Genomic DNA, 6,643 nt, shown 5'->3' with positions numbered 1-6,643 from the left:
GGCCACTGTGGGGCGAGCGGGACCCCACAGGTTTTACGCCGGGTTGCCACCGTGACTTCGCGCCCCAGGTGGCCCAGTGTTGCTCTCCACGAGCCCCTCGGTGGCCTGTTGGCAGTCCCAGGTTGGGGGTGCTGGGAGCAGGCCGGGCTTTGGGGCGCACAGCCGTAGCGCGCTGTCAACACACTCCCTTCTCCCTGCTGCCCGTTTCCATGGCCGGCCTCGCAGGGCAGTGCCGGGGAATCCTCTTCTTCTGCAGCTTCTTTGTGCCCTGGGGCATGTTCACAGCCCCACATCCTGCTCTCCAATGACCCATCACTTGCATCAGAGGTGCCCTTTGGTGGGGAAAGCCAGGGGAAGGAGCTGAGTAACTCCCTGATAGTTGCTGGCAGAGGCAGGAAGTGAGGTCTGCTTGGTGCTTTGATATAAGGAGAGGAAAAGAGCTTTTTTTGCTGTTTGTTTCTGGGGCCTCTGAGGATCACCTGGGATATGTGTTGGTCTTTTCCAGCTGGATCTGGGATTTCCCACTGTAGGGACCAGGACAATAGCTTTACTGGCACAGCTGTGGGAAGAGTGACTGAGTGGAAGAAGTGACTGTGCACAGCCCCACAGCTTCCCTCTCCCCCCGGAGCAGGTGTGGATCATGCCTGTAGTGCACCATATAACAGCCCTTGCTGTTCCCAGGAGGTAGTGAGCTGGGGCAATCGCTGCTTTTCTATCCACTCTGCCCATTCTGTCACATGGGGAATAAAATTTCCTTCAGAGGCAGCTTTGCCTGCCTGCATTGGTGAGGTCTCCTTCTGGGGAGCATTGGAAATGCAGAGCTACTGAGGGGGAGCTCTGGATGAGACCCTGACAGAGGTGCTTCTCCAGGAGAGAAGGTCTAACATGCCTTTTCCAAATAGCACATTGACCCAGCTCCTGCTGCGGGTACCTACCCCTGTGCCACCCCCATGCCACTGTGCAGGAGCAGAGCTGTCCTGCAGTGTGGGCCAGGGACCCCGCAGAAAGTGCCCGCACAGTGCTTGCGGTGGCTGGGCCCCATTTTTCAGCAGCACCCACATTACTTAGGGGATGGGCAAGGATGGTGCTGCAGCACTGACCCCTTCAGCATGGCCAGCTGTGCCCCAGGAATGTTGTCGTGCAGACCTGGTGGTGCCTTTGGTACTATTTGGGCACCAGTTCAGGCCCACTGGTCCTGCTCTAGCCTGGATGATCCCACCTGCCTGCCCTAAATCTCACAGTGGTGTCAGCAGGACACAGCGTTTTTCATCACCCCTTGCCTGAACCAGTTAGGTAGGATTGCTGTGTGCTGGGAGGTGGTTACTCTAAAGGAGTCCTTGCTTCAGTGGCATCCTGGATCCTGCAGGACCCTTCATCCAGAGGGCAGGCAAGAGGAGAACTCTCCACCCAGTGGAGTGAGGTGCCCCTGGGACCAGGAGGGGATGCAGGAGGAGGACAGGAGAGCCTGCAGTGACATAGATGCTTCCACAGTGTGGTGGGCAGGAAGTCCCTGCCTAGTTTTGCACTTTGCAGCACCTCCAATCCGCTGGCATCACAGGCTTTGATGGGGCTCAAGTCCAGGGAGGACAAGGGTGCACCTTGCCACCCCATGTTAGCCTAGCTCAAGGAAAGAAGAGCATCTAAACTCCAGATGAAGCATGGAGCAGAGCCCAGCTGCTCGGCTGTTTCTCACCTCCACCCTGTGACCAGCATTAGTTCTCACTGCTTGGCTGCCAGGAACTCAAACGGTGCCTTGCTTGGACAAGCTGTCAATCCAGGGATTTGTGTTTTCATATTAAACCAGCTAAGTATTCAGAATCAGTTCCAGCTACCACCACGGGGAAAGCAACTCCAAGATACATAAATCCCTGCCAAGCCTGCCCGTGCTACCTCTGAGGCAGCAGTGCCACTGCTCTCTGGTGCTGCTGGGAGTGGGTGAGTGGCAGGGCTCCGGCCGAGCTCAGGGGGAGAGGATCCCTCTGCAAACCTGCCAGCCAGTACACAGGGAGCTTGCCCTGATACCACTTTGCTGAGGGGCATCCAAAAGCGTGTCCAGATCTCTGTCTGCAGGAAGCGGTGGGAAAGGAGTGGGTAATGCCTGCCTGCAGCCTCAGGTGGAGGAGAGCAGGATGGGGGAGATGGTGTGCAACCCACTATCCTGTGCCCAGGTCCCTGTGTCTGTGGCTTAGAGAGACCCACTCCACATCCATGTGTGGTGCAGAATGAGACCTCACCGTGTAGGACAGCCACACTCAGGCCATTTGCTGCGTGTCTGGCACTTTGTCTTGCTGGGTTTTCCCCATGTGGTTTGCGGGACCTGGAGCTTGTTGGCCTGCCGGGCACACCACACAGCGTGTCCCTTTTCCAGGGTGAGCTAGTCTGGCTCTCCCAGTCCTGTTTTGGGAAGCAGGGATCAGGGGAGTACGCCCTGCCGGGCACGTAGGCCATCCTTGGGTAATGACTCTGAGTGTTTGGCCGTCTGATGCAATGAACTAATTAGGAATTTGCAGTCACCACAGCTGGACTTACCTGGCTTGTACGCTACAGCCGGGTGATTCTCACTCCGTGTGACAGTCCTCCAGCCTCACTGGGCACCAGGAATAGCAGCGAGGGGATCACATGGCCATTCTGGCTGTCCTCTCCCAAGCTATGACAGCCTTCTGGCAACCATGTGTGCAAACGTCATGAGATGGCTTCAGTGGCTGTGGAGGAACGTGCTCCTCCTTCCCAGCCCCTGGGACAGGCAGGTGACATGTCTCCTGATGTGCCAGCAGCACATGAGGCTGGGGCATGGTCCTGGCAGCAGGGACCGGTGGTCATGGCACCCCTCCTCTCTGGGATTCAACGAAGATAGCCAAGGGCACTGAGGTGACTGAATGCCTTTGGAAATTTCTCCCTGGTGCTTTGCAAGGATCCTCGTGCCAGGCAAAGAACTGAGCAGGGCAGACCTGTGCTCCTTGCAGCAGGGAAGCATCCTGCTGCCTGTCCTACCTGTACTCTGTCTGTACTACCCCTGTAGTGGGTGTCCAGCAGCTGTGAGGTGGGGTAGGCACAACATACAAGGACTCCACTTCCCAAGTAACACACAATACAGAGAATCCTTCAATGCTGATGAATAATTTTCATACCTGTCCAGGTGCACAGGTTGCATACTGGGCTTTCAGTGCTGATGCTAGCTCAGGGCATGCCAGCATCACTGGGTTTTCCCACAGAGAACCCCTGGAAAGAGCCCACTCCCAGCATGTGCCAAGGGCTGGTGTCAGTGAGGGGACATGCTGAGAACCACCACGGTGTCTGTGAAGGTGGGGGGTCCTGGGGGAGACATGCTGGGCATAAGCAGAAATCAGCCACAGCTGCTGGAAGAGCCTCGGAGAAGAAAAGTATTCAGCCCACGGAAAATGAATTAGTGTTGACATTCACTGAACATTTGTTTAGATTAAGCAATATGGCTCCAAGTTTTTCAGCTGTGCGGAGCCGGTCACCACAGCACTCACTGGATGTCTTTTGGTGTTGCTCTTCATGGCACTGGCCAAGGGACTGAGTGGCAGTGGGGAGAGCTGGCCCCACCCTCGGGAGCCTCCTCCTTCGCACCATACCTTCTCTCCCTGGTTTTCCTTAGCCAGAGAAAGGAGGCAATGGTGGTCTTCCTTTCCAGAAGCGGATGCTCTGGGTGATGCCCTCTCCCAAAAGGTATTTGCAGCATTTGCAAGGAGGCCGTGGTGGGGCATCTGCTGCAAGGACCTACCGAACTTTCTTATGGGTGCTGGAGATACGGATGTGACAAGCAGCCTTGTCCCAGCTCTGTCCCAGCTCTGCTGGGATGCTGCTGCCACTGGGGTCCCTGCAGTCATCAGGACATCAACTGTTCCACCAGCTTCCAAATGCAGAGTTTAGGAAAGGCTGTGGCTGGGGACTGTGGACTACTCTGCTGGCACCAAGACCTCCTAGCAGCTGTATGTGTGGCTCTGCCAGCTGGGCATGCAAAAATACCTTAGAGGCATGGAATAAAACGTATTTATGTCTTAGCAATCTGTATAAATTGGAACCATCTCCCAACAAGAAGTGCTGAGTTTGGTTTCCCAATGTAAAGTGGCAGCTACAATGACGAAAAAGACAAAAAAAGGCTGGACCACCCACTGTCTGGGGAGAGAGTGCCCTGGGCCCCCAGGGTGTTTGGAGGGGGAACCATCTGGGTCCTGGGGTCTCTGCAGGTGGGACGCTTGCTGCCTGCAAATGCGGGGAAGCCTTCCCGCAATCCTCCACAAACCCAAGAGAGCCACCTTAAGAGCTCTCCCTCCATAGGACCAAACGGGATCCGCCAGGCGTTTCATATAGCATATTCTATAGCCAAGGAAGCCTTAACAAAGAGCCGTACGCTCTCACGTTTCGCTTCAGGCTTCTCCCTGCTGCAGCTGGAGCTGAGTTTTTAAAAATCTTTGTGTCATTATTTCGTTCCTCTTTTGATTCAGCCATCGAGGGACAAGGAGATGCCAAACGAAAAGAATGGGCATTTAAACAGAACTAGATTGAAGAGGCAGTGTGTGTGCTGAACAACAAGTCTTTTTACATTTCATATGATCTTATACATGGGCTCCATTCAGTATATTTCCCCTCTGTTTCATTTGAATGTACAGAATTAGCCATTCACATCCTCTGGAATTACGGCTCTTTAACATTTCCATTCTGAGCTGCCTCCATATTTTGGGGGTTGGGAATGTTATTAGCTCAGCTGGGGAAGCACAAGCTGAGGTCAGATTTGGTCTTGCAGGCTGGAAATGAGCTTTTTCTTTTTTTGGAAAGTGCAAGATTTGATGCATGATGACTCTGGTCAGAAAAATATACGAGCATACACAATAATGAGTATGTGCTAGAACATGCATGGATCTGGTTTCAGCGGAGGGGGTCTTTTTCACATTAATCCCAGTGAAGTTATTTCTTTAGACAGAAAAGCGAGCCTTGGTTTTCGGATGCGGGGTGAGCTCCGTGATTGCCTGAGGTCGCACGCGTGGCCGCGTCCTTGTGTGTGGCTGCTGCCTCATTGTCTTTTTGAAAGACAAATATCAAAACCAAATATTTGCTGTGCTATTTACTAAAGCTCCCTGGATACTGATACAAATTTAGAAGAGTTGGCCCAGAAAACTCATTCAAACTGAGCTTAGGGTCACAAGAGGAAAACCATGAGGGATGGGTGTGTGCAGCTAATTTTGCTGATAAGCTCAGGACCTGGCACTGCTGCCCTGAGCAAGGATGGGACTGTGCAGAGTCATTGGTGCATCCTGCAGACTATGCTGCCTTCCCTGAGAGTCCTGCAGCATTCCCGCGGTGTTACTTACACACATCATCAGAAGAAAGAAGGCTGGCATGGGAATGTTTCTCTTGTGAATCCACCTTTTTTCTAGCTTTACTTGTCTGCTGGCACACCTAAGCCAGTGTCCTCTTTGGGGGTGTTCCCCCTTTCCCCAGCATCTACATGCAGGAGGGTTTATTGCCAGCCAGCTGGGATGTGAAAGTGGGAACAATCTGCACAGAGGAGAGAGCAGAACCCGCCGTGTCTCTGCTGGCCGCTTTGCGATGCCTGTGTGCTTCAGAGAGGTGCTTCCCTTGGGGGGACCCGCAGGCTGTGGGCCGAATGGTCTGCAAGAACCAACATCCCAGAAGGAAGTCTCTGCCTCCTCTGCCACTCTTTCTTTACTATATATTTAACTTTTTCTATCTATGGCCTCTGCATCATCATTTCCTCAGGCCACTTCATCTGGTTGTTGTGGAAATGAGGACAAGGTGGCAAACAACAAACACGGGCCTCCAACAGGGCACATAAACCCAGCAAGGTCGAGTGTGACTCAGAAGACAGCAAGGCTCCTATTTTTCCCCTCACCTGGCTTTCTGTAAGGCAAGGTTTAGCATCTTCTCAAGGGCAGGAGCACAGACCTGGGAGCTGGAACATCGTGCTCTGCAGGTGATTGTTGCCAGCTGACTTCACTTTAATACACAGCATCTGCTGCTAGAGAGGGCTTACCTGAGCCAGGCACAAATCCCAAGTCCCCAGTCGACCACCCCTGAACCAGTCAGACACAACCAGGTTGCAGGCTTTCCCGGAGATCCCTTCAATCACAGCCCCCTGCCTTAATTTAACCTGGTTATTTATACCTTTTCCTGTGTGTGTTTAATTATAGCAAAACCTGGCAATACCGCTGTGCTTAACGGTCTGTTGGCATTTCCATTATGAGCCCAGACTGGAAGGGATTATATAGCCTGAGTGTTTGAACTGAGCCTCAGACAGAGACTTGGCATAGACTTGCAACCCAAATACAGAGATTTTCAATTGGCTAATGGCAGTTTTGAAAAGGGAACATTTTTCACATGCTTAGGCCCTTCCATTTGCCTAAGCTGCCTTCCTCTGTTTTAAACTCAGCAAGCAAGGAGTCATAATTCAGCCTGTTACAGCAGTGACTCATGTTCGCAGCACAGTGATGCCATAACCAGCCAAGGCAAGGCCTTCTGCCTTAAGAGGAATTACACACTGAGAGATGACTGGGAAAAGTCAGCTCTTCCACTCACCGGAGTCACACCATCTGTGCATCCTAACTGCGGCTGCCATGGCCAGCATGACTTGTCTAACCACGTCTTCGGATCTGCCGTGGAG

General features: G+C 53.1%; 1 long non-coding RNA gene across 7 annotated transcripts in view; it reads left to right on the top strand.

Moving 5' to 3' along the window:
- The window catches only part of LOC108448193, a 45,699-nt gene that overhangs the window by 2,445 nt on the left and 36,611 nt on the right, over positions 1–6,643 (top strand). The gene's annotated exons all lie outside the window — the stretch shown is intronic.

Source organism: Corvus brachyrhynchos, unplaced genomic scaffold (genome assembly GCF_000691975.1).
Source record: "Corvus brachyrhynchos isolate BGI_N302 unplaced genomic scaffold, ASM69197v1 scaffold31, whole genome shotgun sequence".
Lineage (NCBI taxonomy): Eukaryota > Metazoa > Chordata > Aves > Passeriformes > Corvidae > Corvus > Corvus brachyrhynchos.
The sequence above is the reverse complement of the archived record's forward strand: the minus strand, read 5'-3'. Positions and strand labels throughout refer to the sequence as shown.